At 42.1% G+C, this 22,814-nt stretch overlaps 1 protein-coding gene across 2 annotated transcripts in view; it reads left to right on the top strand.

The window, feature by feature from the left end:
- Positions 1-876: 876 nt before the first annotated feature.
- The window catches only part of LOC139268253 (apoptosis-inducing factor 3), a 160,382-nt gene continuing 138,444 nt past the window's right edge, over positions 877-22,814 (top strand). The window contains exon 1 of one of the 2 annotated variants that reach the window (XM_070886303.1): positions 877-1,014. The gene's annotated coding sequence lies outside the window, so the exon portion shown is untranslated. Of the gene's footprint in view, positions 1,015-18,976; positions 19,015-22,814 lie in introns of those variants that run through there. The other variant, XM_070886301.1, reaches the window with a different exon arrangement.

The raw sequence follows: 22,814 nt of genomic DNA on the forward strand, positions 1-22,814 counted from the left end.
AATGGCTTCAGTATATCCATGGACAGTGGTCAGTGAATGGCCCCAGTCTTGATATGGACCGTGGTCCGTGGCTGGCTCCAGAACGAGTTTTGTTTGATAAGATGTCTCCGTAACAATCCACCAAGTGCAAAAGCGGGATGGAGAGCTCTGTGATACAAATACTGGTGCAATGACATCATTACAGTTGCTACCAAAAAGTAAAATTATATGAATTCACTAGCATCTTAACACTGCATCATAAAAAGTGCATCCTGTGACACAAAGTTTGTTCAGTGGCCAACATGTCCCCAAGACAGTAACATTCTGAGAACCAAGAGCCGTCGAAAATTCCTCTTTAGCAGCACATCTGATCACAAATCTGCATGGAAACATACCGAGATCGTGACTGACAGCTGTCAAGGTGCTTGGCTCCATCCTTTCCCTCCACTGATTACTGCACTTGTGTTGGCTAATTGTCTCAAGCTGCAGTATGCTCCCCCAGAGTCCTTGAAAAGAAGGAGTGAATAGACTGTAAAGATAAGTGAGCTTCCCGTTTTGGGAGGACTGGCAGTCTCTGATAGCGCAACAGCACCCACTTGGTAATCCAATGGGAATGACAGGCGAAGGCAGCGCCTCAGGCTGTTAGAGAGAGAGAGAGAGTATGAGTCAGCCTTTCTGGGGACGGATTCAGCTGTCAGGACCTTGGAAAGAGAGAGGGGCGGGGAGGGGAGGAGGAGTGGTTCTCAATTGGTGCTGCTTCATCAATGCTGCATGTTGCTGAGGGCTGGCTGGCAGGGCTTCCTGCTGCATTCCGCTTGCTGCTCTTTCAGTTCGCCTCTGCTGCAGAGACTTCAGTCTCTTGTGATTATCATTCAGGAAATTCCTTGGCAAACACACATTTACTACCAGACACGCAGAGGAAGACAGAGAGTCTTTTTTTTAACAGCAAATAAAAGGTACGCCGTACCTCGACTTCATTTAAGAAAAACATTGTGAAGTATTTCCAAGCACTCTGCATCAGCAGCTTCAAGACAGGTAAGTGTCACTGCGCCCGCATCCCGACACATATCAGAGGTGTCGCTTCTCGGTCATGGCGAATCCCAGTCCCTGTTTTGCAAGAAATGCCTCAAAGCTGGCTTTGCAACATCCACCTTGCTAGCTCCGTGTGCGTGTGGCAGAGAGAGAGAGATTGAATTACGGCCTGCAGTGGCGAGCAGTCGGTCTCTAAGATGTTGGTTTTGTATTGTATTGAAACTACTGTATTCCCGTGTCAGCAATATTGGACGGCACAGAGCACGACATGTCAAATTGTGTTTCAATGGACTTGGCTGGCAATGACCTGAGCTTTTATTTGACCTCTTTGCATTCAACACTTAAATACCGTTCAGAGTTTTGTGGTGAATATTGTCATCTGGGCAATTACTGGATGAAATGGATCTGTTCAGTTGTATTATGGATTGCTCATGTTCCAGTTCTGAGTTGCAGAGAGCTGATCTGCTTTTCCACAGAGGTGTATTAACCCTTTGGTTGCTAAAAGACCATTCAACGTTCAACATCGAGAGGATAGCAGAATAGCTCACGTGAGTTACATAGAAGGCAAGTGATAGTAGGTCGTGAGTTCCACAGAGGATAATACATAGCCAGCAATGTGATAATGACCAGATAAGCTATTTTTTAATCAATGTTGGTTGAGGGATGAATATTGTCCAGGACACAGCGGGCAAATCACCTGCTCTTCTTTGCATAGTGCGATGGGATATTTTACGTCCACCTGAGAGGGCAGACGGGGCCTCGGTTTGACGTCCCATCCAAAAGACGTTATGAAGGCAGGCCGGGAAAACCCCGGTGAAATTTCAGAGCCAGTAGGTACTGACTTCGAGACAAACACATAGCCGACAGTGAGTTATATAGATGCGCAATAGTAGGTTGCAAATTACACAAGAGCACACCAGATAGTCGTTTCCTAAGATTAAACCACAGCAGGCAGTGTATCTAGCATAGAAGGTGAGGAAAATGGGAGAGTGAAACATGTTCGACAATGTTCAATAAATAGGGAATAAGAGACCCTTATCAATTAATTACAAAAAGGATGATGGCCCTCATGGGAATGAGTTACATCAAGAAGGCGAAGCTGGCTGTCAGTTGTATAAAGGATAACAGAACCACCGTCAGTTAAATGAGGGTTATAGACACCTGGCAGTGAGTTAACATAAGAAATAGAAGCAGGAGTAGGCCATTTGGCCCCTCGCGCCTGCTCTGCCATTCAATAAGATCATGACTGATCTGATCCTGGCCTCAACTCCACTTCCCTGACCGCTCCCCATAACCCTTGACTCCCTTATCGTTCAAAAATCTGTCTATCTCCAGCTTAAATACATTCAATGACCCAGCCTCCACAACTCTCTAGGGGAGAGAATTCCAAAGATTCACGACCCTCTGAGAGAAGAAATACCTCCTCATTTCTCTTGTAAATGGGTGACCCCTTATTCTGAAACTATGCCCCCTTGTTCTAGATTCCCCCACGAGGGGAACCATCCTCTCTGCATCCACCCTGTCAAGCCCCCTCAGAATCTTATACGTAACAATAAGATCACCTCTCAGTCTTCTAAACTCCAATTAGTATAGGGCCAACCTGCTTAACCTTTCTTCATATGACAACCCCTACATCTCAGGAATCAACCTCGTGGACCTTCTCTGAACTGCCTCCAATGCAAGTATATCCTTCCTTAAATAAGGAGACCAAAACTGTTCCCAGTACTCCAGGTGTGGACTTAACAATGCGCTGTACAGTTGTAGCAGGACTTCCCTACTTTTATACTCCATCCCCCTTACATTCCATTTGCCTTCCTAATTACTTGCTGTACCTGCATGCTAACTTTTTATGTTTCATGTACGAGGACTCCCAGATCCCTCTGTACTGCAGCATTCTGAAGTCTCTCTCCATTTAAATAATAATTTTATTTTTTTATTCTTCCTACCAAAATGAATAACCTCACATTTTCCCACATTATATGCCATCAGCCAATGTTTTTCCCTCTCACTTAACCTATCTATATACCTTTGCAAATTTTTTGTGTCCTCCTCACAACTTGCTTTCCCACCTATCTTTGTATCATCAGCAAATGTGGCTACATTACACTCGGGCCCTTCATCCAAGTCATTAATATAAATTGTAAATAGTTGAGGCCCCAGCACTGAACCCTGTGACACCCCACTAGTTACAGTTTGCCAACCTGAAAATGACCCATTTAGCCCGACTCTCTGTTTTCTGTTAGTTAGTCAATCCTCTATCCATGCTAATATATTACCATATTACCCCCAACCCCGTGAGCTCTTATCTTGTGCAGTAACCTTTTATGTGGCACCTTATCGAATGGTTTCTGGAAATCCATAAACACAACATCCACCCTGCTAATTACATCCTCAAAGAACTCCAGCAAATTTGTCAAACATGATTTCCCTTTCATAAAACCATGCTGACTCTGCTTGACTGCATTATGATTTTCTAAATGTCCTGCTACTACTTCCTTAATGATGGACTACAACATTTTCCCAATTACAGATGTTAGGCTAACTGGTCTATAGTTTCCTGCTTTCTGTCTCCCTCCTTTCTTAAATAGGGGTGTTACATTGTGGTTTTCCAGTCTGCTGGGACCTCTCCAGAATTCAGGAAGTTTTGATAGATTACATCCGATGCATCCACTATCTCTGCAGCCACCTCTTTTAAGACACTAGGATGCAGGCCATCAGGTCCAGAGGACTTGTCCACCTTTAGTCTTCTTAGTTTGCTTAGTACTTTTTCTCAAGTGATAGTGATTGTTTTAAATTAACCTTCTCCAAACCCCCTTGATTATCAATTATTGGGATGCTTTTAGTGTCTTCTACCATAAAAACCGATACAAAATATTTGTTCAAATCTCTGTCATTTCCCTGTTTCCCATTATTAATTCTCCAGTCTCATCCTCTAAGGGACCAACATTTACTTTAGCTACTCACTTTCTTTTTATATACCTGTAGAAGCTCTTACTGTCTGTTTTTATATTTCTTGCTAGTTTACTCTCATAAGGTATCTTCTCTCCCATCATCATTTTTTTAGTCGTCCTTTGCTGGTTTCTAAAAATTCCCAATCCTCTGGCCTTCCACTGTTCTTTGCAACATTGTATGCCTTTGTTTTCAATTTGATACCATCCTTTACTTCCTTAGTTAGCCAGGGATGGTTCGCCCTTCTCTTAGAGTCTTTCTTTCTTACTGGAATATATCTTTGCTGAGAGTTATGAAATATCTCCTTAAATGGTTGCCACTGTTTTTCTACAGTCTTACTCTTTAATATATTTTCCCAGTCCACTTTAACCAACTCTACCTTCATACCTTTGTAATTACCTTTATTTATGTTCAGGACACTAGTTTGAAACCTAACTTTCTCACTCTTAAACTGAATTTGAAATTCTACCATGCTATGATCACTTTTCCCAAGAGGATTGTTCACTCCGAGATCATTCATTAATCCATACTCTTTACACATTACCAGATCTAAAATAGTCTACTCCCTGGTTGGTTCCACAATGTATTGTTCTAAGAAACCATCCCACATACACTCTATGAATTCTTCCTCAAGGCTATCTTTGCCAATTTGATTTGTCCAATCAATATGAAGATTAAAATCTCCCATGATTATTATCATACCTTTCTTACAAGCCTCCATTATTTCTTGATTTATACTCTGTCCTACATGTATAGCTACTGTTTGGCGGCCTGTAGACCACTCCCACCAGTGACTTCTTTCCCTTGTTATTTCTTATCTCCACCCATACTGATTCTACATATTGATCTTCTGAGCCAATATCATTTCTCACTACTGAACTGATCCCTTATTAACAGAGCTACCCCACCAACTTTTCCTTTCTGCCTATCCTTACAAAATGGCAAATACCCCTGAAAATTCACTTCCCAGTCTTGGTTGCCTTGCAACCATGTCTCTGTAATGGCTATCAGATCATACCCATTTATTTTTATTTGTGCCGTCAACTCATCGATCTTGTTATGAATGCTGCGTGCGTTCATATATAGAGCTTTTTAATTTTGTCTTTTTACCATTTTTCCCTAGTTTGGCCCCTCCTTCTGATGCATCCTGATGTGTATACACTCTGTCCCTTCCTGTCACATTCTGGTTATCATTATCTCTATCACTACCCTCCACCTTTGTCTTCTCCCTGCTCTTTGACTTTTTTAATTTACGCTCACCGGATCCCTCCCCCCACTACTATTTAGTTTAAAGCCCTATCTATAGCCCTAGTTATTTGATTCATCAGGATACTGACCCCAGCCTGGTTCAAGTGAAGCCTGTCTCGACGAAACAGCTCCCTCTTTCCCAGTACTGGTACCAGTGTCCCATGGCAGTAAATAGAGGCAATAGACACCTGGCAGTGAGGTAAATAGAGGCAATAGACAACTGGCAGTGAGGTAAAGAGCACACAATAGACACCTGGTGATGAGTTAAATAGAGGCAATAGACACCTGGTAATAAAGAGAGAATGTAAGAAGTAGGAGTAGGCCATTTGGCCTGTCGAGCCTGCTCCACCATTTATTAATATCATTTCTGATCTGATCTTGGCCTCAACTCCACTTTCCTGCCTGCTCCTCATAACCCTTGCCTCCCCTATAGTTCAAAAATCTGTTTATCTCCACCTTTCATATATTCAATGACCCAGCCGCTACAGCTCTCTGGGGTAGAGAATTCCAAAGTTTCACGACCCTCAGAGAAGAAATTCCTCCTCATCTCCATTTGAAATGGAAGATCCCTTATTATGAAAGTATGCCCATTAGTTCTAGATTCCCCCACGAGGGGAAACATCCTCTCTGCATCTATCCATGGCACTCAGAATCTTATATTTTTCAATAAGATCACCTCTCATTCTTCTCAACTCCACTGAGTACAGGCCCAACCTGCTCAACCTTTCTTCGTAAGACAACCCCTTCATCTCAGGAATCAACCTAGGGAAGTTTCTCTGAACTACCTCTAATGCAAGTATATCCCTCCTTTAAATAAGGAGACCAAAATTGTATGCAGTACTCCAGGTGTGGTCTCATCAACGCCCTGTACAGTTGTAGCAAGACTTCCCTACTTTTATACTCTATCCCCCTTGCAATAAAGGCCAACATCCAATCTGCCTTCCTAATTACTTGCTGTACCTGCATGCTAACGTTTTTGTGTTTCATGTACAAGGACCACCAATTTTTTAGTTTCTCTACATTTAAAAAATAATTTTCTTTTTTATTCTTCCTATCAAAGAGGATAACCTCACTATTCCCACATTACATTTCATCTGCCAAATTTTTGCCCACTCACTTATCCTATTTATATCTCATTGCAGATTCTTTGACCTCTTCACAACTTGCTTTCCCACCTATCTTTGTATTATCAGCACATATGGCTACAGTACACCCGGTCCCTTCATCCAAGTCATTAATATAGATTGTAAATAGTTGAGGCCCCAGCACTGATCCCAGTGGCACCCCACTAGTTACAGTTTGCCAACCTGAGAATGACCCATTTATTCCGATTCTCTGTTTTCTATTAACTAGGTCCTTGAACAGTATGTTGCAGAACCAACCACGGAGCAGGCTATCTTAGATCTGGTACTGTGTAATGAGACCGGATCAATAAAGGATCTCGTAGTATAGGATCCTCTAGGAATAAGTGAATTTCAAATTCAGTTGGAGGATGAGAAAGTTGGTTCTTAAACCAGGGTCCTAAGCTTAAATAAAGGAGACTACAAAGGTATGAGGACAGAGTTGGCTAAAGTGGACTGGGAAAATAGATTAAAGTATGGGATGGTTGATGAGCTGTGGCAGACATTTAAGGAGATATTCCATAACTCACAACATAAATATTTCCCAATGAGAAGGAAAGACTGTAAGAGAAGGAACTAAGGGAGGGTATCAACTTGAAAACAAGGGCATACAATGTGGCCAAGACTAGTGGGAGACCAGAGGATTGGGAAGCTTTTAAAAGCCAGCAAAGAATGACTAAAAAAAATGATAGAGAGGGAAGATAGATTATGAGAGTAAATTAGCATGAAATATAAAAACAGATGGTAAGAGTTTATACAGGTATATGAAAAGGAAAAGAGTGGCTAAAGTAAATGTTAGTCCCCTAGAGGATGAGACTGGGGAATTAATAATGGAGAACAGGGAAATGGCAGAGACATTGAACAAATATTTTGTATCGATCTTCATGGTAGAAGACACTAATAACATCTCAATAGTGAATAATCAAGGGGCTATAGGGAGGGAGGAACTTAATACAATCACAATCACTAATGAAACAGTACTCGGTAAAATAATGGGTCTAAAGGTGGACAAGTCCCCTGGATCTGATGGCATAGATCCTAGGGTCTTGAGAGAGGTGGCTGTTGAGATAGTGGATGCATTGGTTGTAATCTACCAAAATTCCCTGGATTCTGGGGCGGTCCCAGCGGATTGGAAAATTGCAAATGTAACGCCCCTATTTTAAAAAGGAGCCAGAAAAAAGCAGGAAACTATAGACCGGTTAGCCTAACTTCTGTCGTTGGGAAAATCCTAGAGTCCATTATTAAGGAAGCAGTAGTGGTACATTTGAAAAGCATAATTCAATCAAGCAGAGTCAGTATGGTTTTATGAAAGGGAAATCATGTTTGACAAATTTGCTGGAGTTCTTTGAGAATGTAACAAGCAGGGTGGATAAGTGGATGTGGTGTATTTGGATTTCCAGATGGCATTCGATAAGGTACCACATAAAAGGTTACTGCACAAGATAAAGGTTCGCAGGGTTGGGGGTAATATATTAACATGGATAGAGAATTGGCTAACTAACAGAAAACAGAGAGTCAGGATAAATGGGTCATTTTCTGGTTGGCAAACAGTGACTAGTGGGGTGCCGCAGGGATCGGTGCTGGGTCCTCAACTATTTACAATTTATATTAATGACTTGGATGAAGGGACCAAGTGTAATGTAGCCAAGTTTGCTGATGATACAAAGATGGGTGGGAAAGCAAATGGTGAGGAGAACACAAAAAATCTGCAGAGGGATATAGATGGGCTAAGTGAATGGGCAAAAATCTGGCAGATGGAGTATAAGGTGGGAAAATGTGAGGTTAATTGGCAGAAAAAATAGAAAAGCAAATTACAATTGAAATGGAGAAAAATTGCAAAGTATTGCAGTGCAGAGGGACCTGGGGGTCATTGTGCATGAAACAGAAAAAGTTAGTATGCAGGTACAGCAAGTAATCAGGAAGGCAAATGGAATGTTGGCCTTTATTGCAAGGGGGATAGAGTATAAAAGCAGAGAAGTCCTGCTACAACTGTACAGGGTATTGGTAAGGCCACACCGAGAGTGCTGCGTACAGTTTTGGTCTCTGTATTTAAGGAAGGATATACTGGCATTGGAGGCTGATCAGAGCAGGTTCACTAGGTTGATTCCGGAGATGAGGGAGTTGGCTTATGAAGCTAGGTTGGGCATTTACACATTGGAATTCAGAAGAATGAGAGGTGATCTTATTGAAATTATAAGATAATGAGGGGGCTCGACAAGGTGAATGCAGAAAGGATATTTCCACTCATAGCGGAAACTAAAACTAGGGGACATTGTCTCAGAATGAGGGGCCGCCCATTTAAAACTGAGATGAGGAGGAATTTCTTCTCTGAGTTGTAATTCTATGGAATTCTCTGTCCCAGAGAGCTGTGGAGGTTGGATCTTGGAATATCTTTAAGGTGGAGATAGACAGATTTTTGAGCGATAAGGTAGTAAAGGGTTATGGGGAGCGGGCAGGGAAATGGAACTGAATCCATGATTGGATCAGCCATGATCTTATTGAATGATGGAGCAGGCTTCATGGGCTAAATGGCCTAATCCTGCTCCTATTTCTTATGTTTCTTATGTTTCTTATGTTTCTTATGTTTCTAATGTTCTAACCAATCCTCTATCCATGCTAATTTATTACCCAAGCCCATGAGTTTTTATCTTGTGCAGTAATCTTTTATGTGGCACCTTATTGAATACCTTCTGGAAATCCAAATGCACAATTTAATAGAGCTCCCTCTAGTAGACTACTGCTCCACCTAGTGTACTACTGTGGTAATGCAACTACTGATGTAAATAATGAAAGAGTCATGTGGCAAAGTCACACGATGACAGTTTCTGTTGGAACCACCTTGTAGTGTGTGTTTGTTAGTGATTTCGTAAGAATATATCATATTGGTGATGAGGATAGGATTTTTGGATTCCTTAGCTGAAATTTTTGTAGGTGGATGATCCAGCCAACTGACAGAGAGATTTTGAGAGGTTCTTTGTTTTGCAGAACAGCTAAAAATCTAAGGTAAATTTCAAGCACATTTGGCTGAAATTTCGACATTGCCAGAGTCCAGATGGCTGCACCTATGGGAATACTAGGGCACTTGGGTGAGTTCCATCACAACTGAGAGACCTTTGGAGCATATGTGGAGTGGCTAGAAATGTTTTTCACTGTGAATAGTATGGTCAAAGTTCCTGATGATGAAAACTGTAACCGAGTGGTGTTGGAGATGAAACGGGCTATTTTCTTGACTGAAGCAGGCCCCAAGATGTATGAGACCCTGAAAAATCTGTTTGTTCCTGTCAAGCTGAAGGACATGCCACTGACAGAAATTCTAATTAAGTTAGAACAGCACTTCAGTTCTGATCCCCTGGAAATTGCTGAAAGTTAACCTTTTGGAACACAAGATCAATTAACTGACTAGGCTATCAGTGCATAATTTCACTGTCATTTTGGAAACTTTCAGGACCAAGCATTGCGTGGCTACTTTGTTTGTGGGATGAAAATGAAGAAATTAGAAGAAAGTTGTTGACAACACCTAACTTGAGTTTTGATTTAGATGGTCAGACAGCTATGTTGATGGATATGGCCAACCAATACTCCTGAGAATTTTGCATCATTTCCATACATAAGAACATAAGAACATAAGAAATAGGAGCAGGAGTAGATCATATGGCCCATCGAGCCTGCTCCACCATTTAATACGATCATGGCTGATCCGATCATGGACTCTGGTCCACTTCCCTGCCTGCTCCCCATAACCCCTTATTCCCTTATCGGTTAAGTCATCAGACAACTGAGGTGAATCGCTTGCAGGTTAAAAGTAAAAAGCAATTGGGCCCCAAGGCCTCAGCAACTAGCCAAAGTTGTGCTATCAGTGTCTGGGACAACACCTCACTCAAAGTTGTCCATATGCAAAGGAAGAGTGTTTCTACTGCAAGAAAACTGTGCATCTAGCAAAGTCATACCTACTGAAGAGCAAACCAATTTTCAATGCTGTAAGTAGAAATTGCCAGAGATTACATAGCATTGAAGAGAAGCAAGAGGATGAGGAGGTTCTGGAGATACACGTCATCAGGAGCATGATGATATCTAACAGTGATTCACAAAGTATCGTCATCCAAATAGACATTGCGGGAACCAAGATACCCATGGAAATCGACACTGGTGCATCCGTGAGCGTAGTATTGGAATCGCTATATCTCGACAAGTTGTGTGATTTTTGACTGGAGAAATTGAAGATAGAGCTGCAAGGCTACTCAGGAGAGCAAATCCCTGTGGTAAGACGTATCACTATACCATTGAAATACAAGGATCAGTTACAGAGCTTGCCTTAAATAGTAGTGGCAGGAGACAAGCGTGCCTTGATGGGTAAAAATTGGTTGGGATCACTGAAGCTGGATTGGAATGAGATTTTTCATGTGGAAATGAAATTTGCATCAAAAGATGATGTCATCAAGTGGTATCCATAGGGGTTCCACAAAATAGGCAGTCCGATCCAAGAATTCAAGGTGAGTGTCAGGGTACAGGAGGAAGCTAGAGCAGTTTACTGCAAGCCATGTCCCACACCTTATGTGCTCAAGGAGAAAGTTGAGCAAGAACTCAAAAGACTAGAAACTGAGAACAAAGATAAATTTAAGTAATTGGACTACACCCATTGTTGTTGTACCTAAGTCTGATGGTCAGGTTGTGTGGTGATTATAAAATAACTGTAAACCAAGTTTTAGAAGATAATTTACCCAATACATTACCAAATGAGGAAGATTTGTTCACAAAACTGACAGCTGGCCAAATCTTCTCAACGTTAAATCTGACAAATGCCTACTTACAACGTGAGCTAGATGAGGAGTCCAAGTTATGCTTGACTATAAATACTCATCCAGGCCTATATCAATGTAATAGGCTACTATTTGGAATACCTTCCACCCCACCATATTTATAGGGGTGATGAACCAGATTTTGCAAGCTATTGAAGGGATAGTATGTTATTTAGATGACATTTATTTCAGCACCAAACAGGCAAATCCATAATAATGTATTGAATGAAGTGCTCAAATAGCTGGAGAAACACAGAGTACAAGTGACTTCTCACAAGTGTGAGCTATTTCAAAACTCAGTGGAGTACTTGGTAGACAAAGATGGTTTACATCCAACCAAGGGAAAGCTGGATGCAATCAGAAATGCACCCACTCGCAAGAATGTCACTGAACTTAGATCATTTTAGGATCTTTTGAACTATTATGGGAAGTTCCTACCAAATTTGGCTATAGTGTTATATCTGCTGAATGAGCTGTTGAAAAAACAGGTCCATTGGAAGTTGTCAGAAGAATGCAAAACTGCATTCAAGGAGTGTAAAAGTCAGTTGGTAGAGAGTACCGTGTTAGTTCACAATGACGAATCTAAGGAGATCAAGCTAGCATGTGACACCTCTCTGTATGGAGTTGGGGCAGTGTTCTCTGATGTACTAGTGGGGAGGAGAGACCAATTGTTTTTGCCAGTGAGCGTAATTATGTGCAGAGTGAAAGGGAAGCTTTGGCATTGACTTTTGCAGTCAAGAAGTTCCACAAATACTTGTATGGTCACAAGTTTACCATCGATACTGACCATGAGCTCCTGACAGCAATCCTCCATCCAAAGTCCCCAGTTCCAACCTTAGCTGCAGACTGAATGCAGAGATGGACTTTGATTTTGTCAGCATATATGTAATACATTGAGTACAGATGATCAGCTGATCACAGTAATGCTGATGCTATGTCCAGGTTGCCATCTTAATCACAAGTTACACCCAATAGAGAAGAAGTGTTCTGTTTTTAACATTGATAACATGCTAGTCACAGCTGAAGAGATTGATAGAGCAACCAAACGTGACCCAGTTTTGTCAAAGATGTATGATTACTTAGCAAATGGCTGTCCAAACCAAGTATCAGAGAAAGAAATTCATCCAGACTTTGTTCATAGGAATGCATTATCAGTGGATAAAGATTGTATCATGTGAGGTGCAAGACTGGTTATCCCAAATAATTTCAGGTCCAACTTGTGAGGAGATCTTCATGACCAGCATCTGTGAATGTGCTTGACCAAGGATTTTGCATGCAGTTAGTTATGGTGGCCACGTTTAGATAAAGATAGAGAGTACTTCACTAGTCAGTGTACAACATGTCATTTGGTAAACAAGAAACCACCATCAATACCATTACAGCCATGGAAATGGCCTCCCAGGGTGTGGCAAAGATTACATATAGATTTTGCTAAGCTAGAAGGACAACAATTGTTCATTGTGATTGCTAGTCATTCGAAATGAATAGAGGTGTTTCCGAAGCAGAAAATATTAATAATTAAAGCACTAGACAATTTGCGAAGATTGTTTTCTTCATATGGCCTCTCAGAAGAAATGGTGTCTGATAATGGGCCACAAATTTGTTCAGATTAATTTGCACAGTTTATGAGCAGAAACTGCGTGACACATACCAAAGTTCCACCATACCACCATGCTTCAAGTGGTGCAGCTGAGTGCACAGTACAAATTGTAAAACGTGCTCGGATCAAGCAAATGTTGGATCCAAATACAAAGAAATGGCAGTTGTCGTTGGACCACAAACTAGCAAATTTTCTCATTACTTATAGTAGTATTCCTCATACAACTACCAGCAGAGTTTTTCCTCAAACGACAGCCATGAACCAGGTTCTTGTTGTTAAAGGCAAACTTGGAACATTCAGTAGAAGAGAAACAATTAAGACAGAAAGAGAATCATGATAGAAGTAGAGTAAAAGAGAGAAGTGTGAAATTCAATCAGCAGGTGAGAGTGAAGAACCATCACCATAAATAATTAAAGTAGCTACTAGGAAGAGTAGTGAAGATATGGGACCCTCGCACATATTTGGTCAAGATGTTTGATCATGCAAAGGTTAGATGCTAGACTTTCCTATGAGCCCCTCAATGCCCGATTGCCTGCTCAGAAAAACAGTTAACGTTTGGTGAGTAACGCTGGCCAGAATTTCCACTTTTATGTTTAAACTAATTAAAGTGAATCACCTGGTGTGAAAATGGGAGTTGCACCTTTATTGTCGGCGGTTTTCTCGGCGGTTAAGGGGAAACTAAGTAAAATGGGCACTTTTTACCGGAATGGACGGTAAGTATTTAAAATTTAGTCTGAGTATGCAGTTAGGCCTAGAGAGGGGGGAAAACTTTTTTAAAAAGTAAAAAAAAAAACGTAAAAAGCATTCCCAAGACACTTTTACACCTAATCGCCATTTTAAAATTTAAGAAAAATAAATGAAGAACCTTTAACTTGCCTTTCTTTGCAGAGTACATGCATACTGCCCTGTTTAAGCATCTTTTACAGGGCGGTTCCCTCGGCGATCTGGACAGGCTTCCGTTGAGGCCAAACTTATGCCCTGGCGATTTTCTTGCCATTGCACGTCGGCGGTTTGGTCCCGGTGGGTATGTTCAGATGTGGGCAATACCATTTAAAAAAAACGAAGGGGGAAACTTTCGCTGGGCGGAAAAACAGCTGTACCAGCGAGAAAATTGCTGAGAACTCACCAAAAATGATAGTAAAGTCTAGCTCTAGGTTTGTCACATTGATCATATTTTACCTACAGATGTGGAAGAAGTTGAAAGTTGGAATGATTCGATTATTTCTGATGAGTCAGATAGTCTTGTTACAAGTTGAGTTCCAGTAGCAAATCCTACATCAGATGTACTAGAAACAAGTCCAAGAGAAAGTCAGAATTTAAGTCTGAGTCTGAGGCAGGCATACAAACAGTCTGAAGTTGTAGAGAGTAAAAATGTAGATCAAGGGTTGCCCTTGGAGAAAAACTCTCCTCAGGCTACCCGAGAATGAGTCTAAGTTCGACACCAAGTTTGGAAAGTTATGTTTGAGAGCGAAGGTATCCTCTTCAAAACAGAAAACCAGTGGTTAAGTTTGATTTGTAATAATGGAAAAATAAGTCCATATCTTTTGTTGTGTTATACCATGCAAGTTATGTATAATAAATATTTTGTTATGATTACTTCTTCATTAAGGAGGGAGAAGTGTAATAGAGTTCCCCTCGTGCAACTATAGATGTAAATAATAAAAGGGTCATGGGGCAAAGTCACATGATGACAGTTTCTGTTGGGGCCATCTTGTCGAGTGTGTGTGTTAGTGATGTGGTAAGAATATATCACACAGGACACCTACTGGTTCCCCTTCATCTGCCCTGCTGGTTACATCCTCAAACATGATTTCCCTTTCATAAAATCATGCTGACACTGTTTCATTGTATTATGGTTTTCTAACTGTGCTGCTACTACTTCCTTAATAATGGACTCCAGCTTTTTCCCAATGATGAAGTTAGGCTAATGGTCCGTAGTTTCCTGCTTTCAATCGCCCGCCTTTCTTGAATAGGGGATTTACATTTGCGGTTTCCCAATCCACTGGATCACGGTGGGGGACAAGGAGAAATACCTCGACCTGCCCACTGGCTGCATGGCTCTGTTTCCCAGTTGGAGCTTTCGGAGATAGAAGTGACTTTTACAAGCCCGTGCATTTCAAGTCGAGGAGTTAATCTGAGCACCACCAGTGATGGGTGGACTGGAGAGCCTGAGAGCGTTTAGTTTTTTGCGCTGGTTGAGAGAAGGACGGCAGTCTCGGAAGCTGGTCCTGTTCACAGTGTGTGCGGCACTGCTGCTGGAGAACATGCTGCTGACTGTGGTGGGTAAGTGAGAGAGGAACCGGGAGTGATGTTGCGGAAGGTGGGGGGGCTGGGGAGCGGAATCACCGCCTCTCCGGAACACTGCAGCGTCCAAAGCCCCTTGGGGACTGAAACAAGTCAAGGCTCATTCCACATTTCACAGTGTTTTATCAGGAGAGGGACACGCGTCCAATACGGCCGAGAATGACACTGAAACTCGGCGGTTCACAGAGGCTGTGGAAAGCTGTATATTACAGCTAGATTTTTGGAGGATGAATATTAAGGTGCCCTTTTCACTTGTTTAACGGTAGTCTCTACAAGGTGAGAAACAATGGATCTCACCTTATGTATCGATAATTTTTTAATTGAATGTTATATTCAGTGTATCACTATTTAGAATAACTCAGTATTTCCCGGTATGTAATGTATTGGGTTGACGCTCTTATGTGAGACACGTAATGCGATGTGTGCTGTGTCTGGACAGGTCGCTCTGTGCAGCAACGCAGTCACCCTCCAGTTGAGGTCAGTGCGCACTGCTTTGAACATAACTTTTAACTTTTATTCCCCCTCCGCCCCCAAATAAACCCGCTGCGCGCAGGTGTTACTTTATCTCTAATTCAGTGACTGTGTGACATATTCAGGTGAAACGGAGCGGGTCGTTATAGTGAGGTGTATTGTATCGGGTGGTACATCGGACTGTCTGTGTGCAACTAACCGCGTCATTACTGGGACCACCCTGCCATTCATTATTCGCGGCAAACACTGTATTGAGAGTGACAGAAGGGCACAGAGAGTTCAGATCATTTTTCTTAGTGAAGTCAGATGCTCGAGAATCCTTACTACAAACTTGTTTCGGATTATAGACACCGTAGGGACTGTAACTTGGAAAAAAAGAAAGACTTCCATTCATATAGCGCCTTTCACGACCACGGGACGTCTCAAAGCGCTTTACAGCCAAGTGGAGTGTCGCCATTGTTGTAATGTCGGAAACACAGCAGCAAATTACACACGGCAAGTTCACACAAACTGTAATGTGATAATGACCAGATAATCTGTTTTTTGTTATGTTGATTGATGGATAAATATTGATGGGAACACGAGGGATAACTCCCTGGTTCGTTTTTGCCCACCTGAAGGAGCAGGAGCTTCGGCTCAACGTCGCATTCGAAAGACGGCACCTTCCACAGTGCAGCGCTCAGTCAGCACTGCACTGGAATGTCAGTCTAGATTTATGTGCTCAAGTCCCTGGAGTGGGTCTTGAACCCACAACCTTCTGACTCTGAGGTGAGTGTGCACTGTACCTTGTTTTGGATTATAGACACTATAGGGACTGTAATTGTTTCGGATTATAGGCATTGAGTCTGGAATGAATGATAATATGACAGAACACCTTGACATTTTTCAGCTGATCAAAGAGAGGCAGCCTGAATTTGTAAAGGTTGGGTCATGCCTGATGACCCTGATTGAATGTTTTGAAGAGGTGATTAAAGTAGTGGAGAAACGAATGTCCATTGATATTTTATGTGGACTTACAGAAGGGATTAGCTAAAGTGAAGCTCATGGAATTAAGGGCAAATTATTGATCTGGTTAGGAGATTGGCTGAGTGGCAGGAGACCGAGAGCAGGGATAATGGGCGGGTAGTCAAATTGGCAGGCTATGAATTGTGATGTCCCACAGGGATCTGCATCCAAGTTTACTGACGATACAAAGCTAAGTGGGAAAGTAAGTTGTGAGGAGGACACAAAGAGCCTGCAAAGGGATATCGACAGGTTAAGTAAGTGAGCAATAAGATGGCAGATGGAATATAATGTGGTGAAATGTGAGGTTTTTCACTTTGGTAGGCAGAATAGAAAAATAATAGTGAGAAACTATTAAACCTTGATGTTGAGAGAGATTTACATGTCCTTGGACAGGAAAAACAGTGTTAGTATGCAGGTATAGCAAGCAATTAGGAAGGCAAATGGCATATTGGCCTTTATTGCAAGGGGGTTGGAATACAAGAGAAGGAAGTCTTGTTAAAATTGTACAGGGCTTTGGTGTGACCACACCTGGGGTACTGTGCACAGGGATAATGGCCACATTGTCCACATGCCAGACACGAGACTCCCAAAGCAAGCGCTCTACTCTGAACTCCTTCATGGCAAACGAGCCAAAGGTGGGCAGCGGAAACGTTAGAGGGACACCCTCAAATCTCCCTGCTAAAATGCAACATCCCCACTAACATCTTGGAGTCCCTGGCCAAAGACCATCCTAAGTGGAGGGAGGGTGCTGAGCACCTCGAGTCTCGTTGCCGAGAGCATGCAGAAATCAGGCAGCAAAAAGAGTGTGCGGCAAACCAGTCCCACCCATCCCTTCCCTCAATGACTATTTGTCCCACCTGTGACCGGGTCTGTGGTTCTCGTATTGGACTGTACAGCCACCGAAGAACACATGCTTCCACTCTTAACAAGTCTTCCTCAATTCCGAGGGACTGACTATGATGACTGTGCACAGTTTTAGTCTCCTCATCCAAGGAAGGATATACTTGCCTTGGAGACAGTGCAACAGTGGTTCACTAATTTGATCCCTGGGATCAGAGAGCTGCCCTGCTAGGAGCGGTTGAGTAGACTGGGCCTATACTCATTGAAAAATATAAGATTCTGAAGGGGATTTACAGGTTTCATGCTGAGAGGTTGTTTCCCCTGGCTGGAGAGTCTGGAACTAGGAGGCATAGTCTCAGGATAAGCGGTCGGCCATTTAAGACTGAGATGAGGAGAATTTCTTCACTCAGAGGGTTGTGAATCTTGGGAATTCTCTACTCCACAGGGCTGTGGATCGTTGAGTTTTATTAAAGGCTGAGATAGATAGATTTTTAGACTCGAGGGGAATTAAAGGATATGGGGATCAGGCGGGTAGGTGGAGTTGAGGTTGAAGATCAGCCATGATCTTATTGAATGGCGGAGCAAGCTTAAGGGGCTGTATTACGTACTCCTGCTCCTAATTTTTGTTCTTATCTGTGTTTGGGCCTCAACTATTCACTGTATTTATTAATGACACGGGTATCTATTGCCTCTATTTAACTCACTGCCAGATGTCTATTACCTCTATTTGACTCTAGGGGGCATAGTGTCAGAATAAGGAGTCTTACATTTAAAACGGAAATGAGGAATTTCTTCTCTGAGGGTCGTGAATCTTTGGAAATCTCTCTGGAGGCTGGGTCATTGAATATATTTAAGGTGGAGATAGACAGATTTTTGAATAATAAGGAAATCAAGAGTTATGGGGAGCGGGCAGGGAAGTGGAGTTGATGCCATGATCAGATCCACCATGATCTTATTGATTGACGGAACAGGCTCGAGGGGCCAAATGGTTTACCCCTGCTCCTATTTCTTATGTTCTTATGTTATGTTCTTATAGTACCCCCAATTCCAGGAGCTCTTATCTTGTGCAGTAACCTTTTATCTGGCACATTATCGAATGCCTTCTGGTAATCCAAATACACTATATCTAATGGTCCCCCCTCTTATCCACCCTGCACATTACATCCTCAAAGAACGCTAATAAATTTGTCAAACACGATTTGTCTTTCATAAAACCATGTTGACTCTGCTTGATTGTATTGATTTTCTAAATTTCCTAATGCTACTTCCTTAATAACGGACTCTAGCATTTTCCCAATGACAGATTTTAGGTTAACTGTTCTATAGTTTCCTGCTTTCTGTCTCCCACTTTTCTTGAATAGGGGCATTATACTTGTGGGTTTCCAACCCGCTAGTTCACTGGGGGTCAAGGAGAAATATCTCGACCTGCCCACTGGCTGCATGGCTCTGTTTCCCATTTGGAGCTATCCGCGATAGAAGTGACTTTTACAAGCCCGTGCATTTCAAGTCGAGAAGTTAATCTGAGCACCACCAGTGATGGGTGGACTGGAGAGCCTGAGAGCGTTTAGTTTTTTGCGCTGGTTGAGAGAAGGACGGCAGTCTCGAAAGCTGGTCCTGTTCACAGTGTGTGCGGCACTGCTGCTGGAGAACATGCTGTTGACTGTGGTGGGTAAGTGAGAGAGGAACCGGGAATGATGTTGCGGAAGGTGGGGGGCTGGGGAGCGGAATCACCGCCTCTCCGGAACACTGCAGCGTCCAAAGCCCCTTGGGGACTGAAACAAGTCAAGGCTCATTCCACATTTCACAGTGTTTTATCAGGAGAGGGACACGCGTCCAATACGGCCGAGAATGACACTGAAACTCGGCGGTTCACAGAGGCTGTGGAAAGCTGTATATTACAGCTAGATTTTTGGAGGATGAATATTAAGGTGCCCTTTTCACTTGTTTAACAGTAGTCTCTACAAGGTGAGAAACAATGGATCTCACCTTATGTATCGATAATTTTTTAATTGAATGTTATATTCAGTGTATCACTATTTAGAATAACTCAGTATTTCCCGGTATATAATGTATTGGGTTGACGCTCTTATGTGAGACACGGAATGCGATGTGTGCTGTGTCTGGACAGGTCGCTCTGTGCAGCAACGCAGTCACCCTCCAGTTGAGGTCAGTGCGCACTGCTTTGAACATAACTTTTAACTTTTATTCCCCCTCCGCCCCCAAATAAACCCGCTGCACGCATGTGTTACTTTATCTCTAATTCAGTGACTGTGTGACATATTCAGGTGAAACGGAGCGGGTCGTTATAGTGAGGTATATTGTATCGGGTGGTACATCGTTACTGGGACCGCGATTTTACACGGCAAACCCTGTTACTGAGAGTGACAGAAGGGCACAGAGAGAGTTGGATTCATATTTCTTCGTGAAGTCAGTTGCTCGAGAATCCTTACTACAAACTTGATACAGATTATAGACACTGTAGTGTCTGTAACTTGAAAAACAAATAAAGACTTAAATTTATATAGCGTCTTACACGACCACTGGCCGTCTCAAAGCGCTTTGCAGTCATTGAAGTACTTTGAGTGTAGTCACTGTTGTAATATAGGAAACCAGCAGCCAATTTGCGCACAGACCACAAACATCAATGTGATAATGACCAGATAATCTGTTTGTTGTTACGTTGATTGAGGGATAAATATTGGACAGGACACGGGGATAACTTCCCAGTTTTTTGAAATAATGCCATGGGATCTTTTACGCCTATCTGAGGGAGTAAGCAGGGCTTCGGTTTAACTTCTCATCCGAAAGACGGCACCTCCTACAGTTCAGCACTCCGTCAGCACTGTACTGGACTGTCAACTTAGATTTATGTGCTCAGGTCCCTGGAGTGGGTCTTGAACCCACAACCTTCTGACTCCGAGGTGAGTGTGCACTGTAACTTGTTTTGGATTATAGACACTGTAGGGACTGTAATTTGTTTCGGATTATAGGCATTGAGTCTGGAATGAATGATAGTATGACAGAACACCTTGACATTTTTCAGCTGATCAAAGAGAGGCAGCCTGAATTTGTAAAGGTTGGGTCATGCCTGATGACCCTGATTGAATGTTTTGAAGAGGTGATTAAAGTAGTGGAGAAACGAATGTCCATTGATATTTTATGTGGACTTTCAGAAGGGATTAGCTAAAGTGAAGCTCATGGAATTGAGGGCAAATTATTGATCTGGTTAGGAGATTGGCTGAGTGGCAGGAGACCGAGAGCAGGGATAATGGGCGGGTCGTCAAATTGGCAGGCTGTGAATTGTGGTGTCCTACAGGGATCTGCATCCAAGTTTGCTAACGATACAAAGCCAGGTGGGAAAGTAAGCGGTGGCAGAGGACTGGGGGATTGCAGATGTTACACCCCTGTTCCAAAAAGGTGGAGGGGACTTCATCTGGTAACTACATGCTACTGGGAAAACTACTAGAGACATTTGTCAAGGACAGAATTAATTCTCACTTGGAGATGCATGGATTAATAAGGGACAGCCAGCACGGATTAATTAAAAGCAAATCATGCTTGACTAACCTGATTGTGTTCTTTGATGAAGCAACAGAGAGGATTGATGATGGTAATGCAATAGGTGTTCTATATATGGACTTTCAAAAGACATTTGATAACGTACCACATAATAAACTTATTCAGAAAATAAGAGAACATTGGATTAAAGGGATGGTGGTAACTTGGCTACGTAATTGCCTGAAGGATATGAGACAGAGAGCAATGGTGAAAGGATGTTTTTCTGATTGGAGAGAAGTATGCAATGGGAACCTCTATGGGTCGGTATTGGGACCATTGCTTTCCTGGTTGTACATAAATGACCTGGACTTGGATGTGGGGAGTACAATTTTAAAGTTTGCCAATGATACAAAACTTGGCAACATAGTAATTAGTGAATGGGATAGTAGCAGATTTCAGGAGGTCTTAGCTTGGCTGGTGAAATGGGCAGACAAATGACAGATGCAATTTAATGCAGATAAGTGTGAAGCGATGCACTTTAGGAGAAACAACATGGAAAGGCAGTATAAAATAAATACTACTATTTTGAAGGGAGTGCAAGAACAAGAGCACAAAGTTGATAAAGCAGTTAAGAAAGCATATATGATACTTGGCTTTGTAAACAGAGGCATTGAGTAAAAAAACAAGGAAGTCATGCTAAAAAACACAAATATATGGTTCGGCCTCAGCTGAAGTATTCTGGGCACCACACTTTAGGAAGGATATCAAAGTCTTGGAGAGGGTACAGAAGAGATTTATCTGGATGATGCCGGAGATGAGGGATTTCAGTTATGTGCAGAGATTAGAGAAGCTGGGATTGTTCTCCCTAGAGCAGAAAGGGTTAAGCGGAGATTTAATAGAGGTATTCAAAGTTATGAGAGGTTTTGATAGAGCAGATAGGAAGAAACTGTTTCCTCTGGCAAGTGGGTCAGTAACCAGAGATCCTGGGTTTAAAATAATTGGCAAAAGAATTAGTGGGGAAATGAGGAGAGATTAGTTTACACGGGTGAACATTATATAGAAGTTAATAGACACATGGTAGTGAATAATATAGAGGAGAATAGACACTGCTGGTGAGCTATACAGAGATTGGTGAACATCTGGCAATAAGTTATGCAGAGGATAATGGACACGTGCTAGTGAGTTATACGGTGAATAGTGAACACCTGGCTGTCAGTTACAGTGCAGTCGCTCATTGCAGTGATGCTGGTGATGTAAACGTAGAACCCTGGGTCTCAGAGAGTGATTTGTACTTTCCAGCAGAGAGATGTTACTAGTCATTAGATTTACTGACCTTATTTTAATGTGATTGGGCTGAGCATCACATGCAGTGGAAGAGTAATAGTGAAGAGAATGCCTGTTGATTGATGACGGTACTTTCTTAATAACAGCCAACTGAAGCAATAGTAGGCCAGGAAACAGGCTGCCCCAAATTTTAAATAAACTTTTCTTTCATCCAACAAAATTGGTTGCTTTAAATTTCGAGTGAAAAACACAACCAACCATCAGAGGGAAAACTTTCAACCTATCTGGATTGTTTGGATTTGAAGTCTTTGCCCGTAATAAAAGGACAGTCTGACCCACTGTAACACCTTCCTTATATTGCTCAGTTTCATTTTAAATTAATATAAACTAGCCTGCAATATCTGTGCACTTGTATTATTCTTTATCTGTAAAAAATAGTCACCAGAAACAGGCTACAAATTACTGTTGGTGATATTAACCTTTATTTTGAAAGGGCTAAAATAGCAGAGAGCCTGTTTTAAATCAGAATCCGATAAAATTGCAGAATCACTACATTTTTCAAATTTAGAGTAAGCTTAACAAAGATTAAACAGCTCCTTCCGATGGCTTGGTGGGTAAATACACAAAACTATATGATACTGAGCCATACAGACCTAGAATCGCACTGGTATGTATTGAGTTAGCTCA

This window comes from Pristiophorus japonicus, chromosome 8, assembly GCF_044704955.1.
Source record: "Pristiophorus japonicus isolate sPriJap1 chromosome 8, sPriJap1.hap1, whole genome shotgun sequence".
In the NCBI taxonomy this organism is placed as follows: Eukaryota; Metazoa; Chordata; class Chondrichthyes; family Pristiophoridae; genus Pristiophorus; species Pristiophorus japonicus.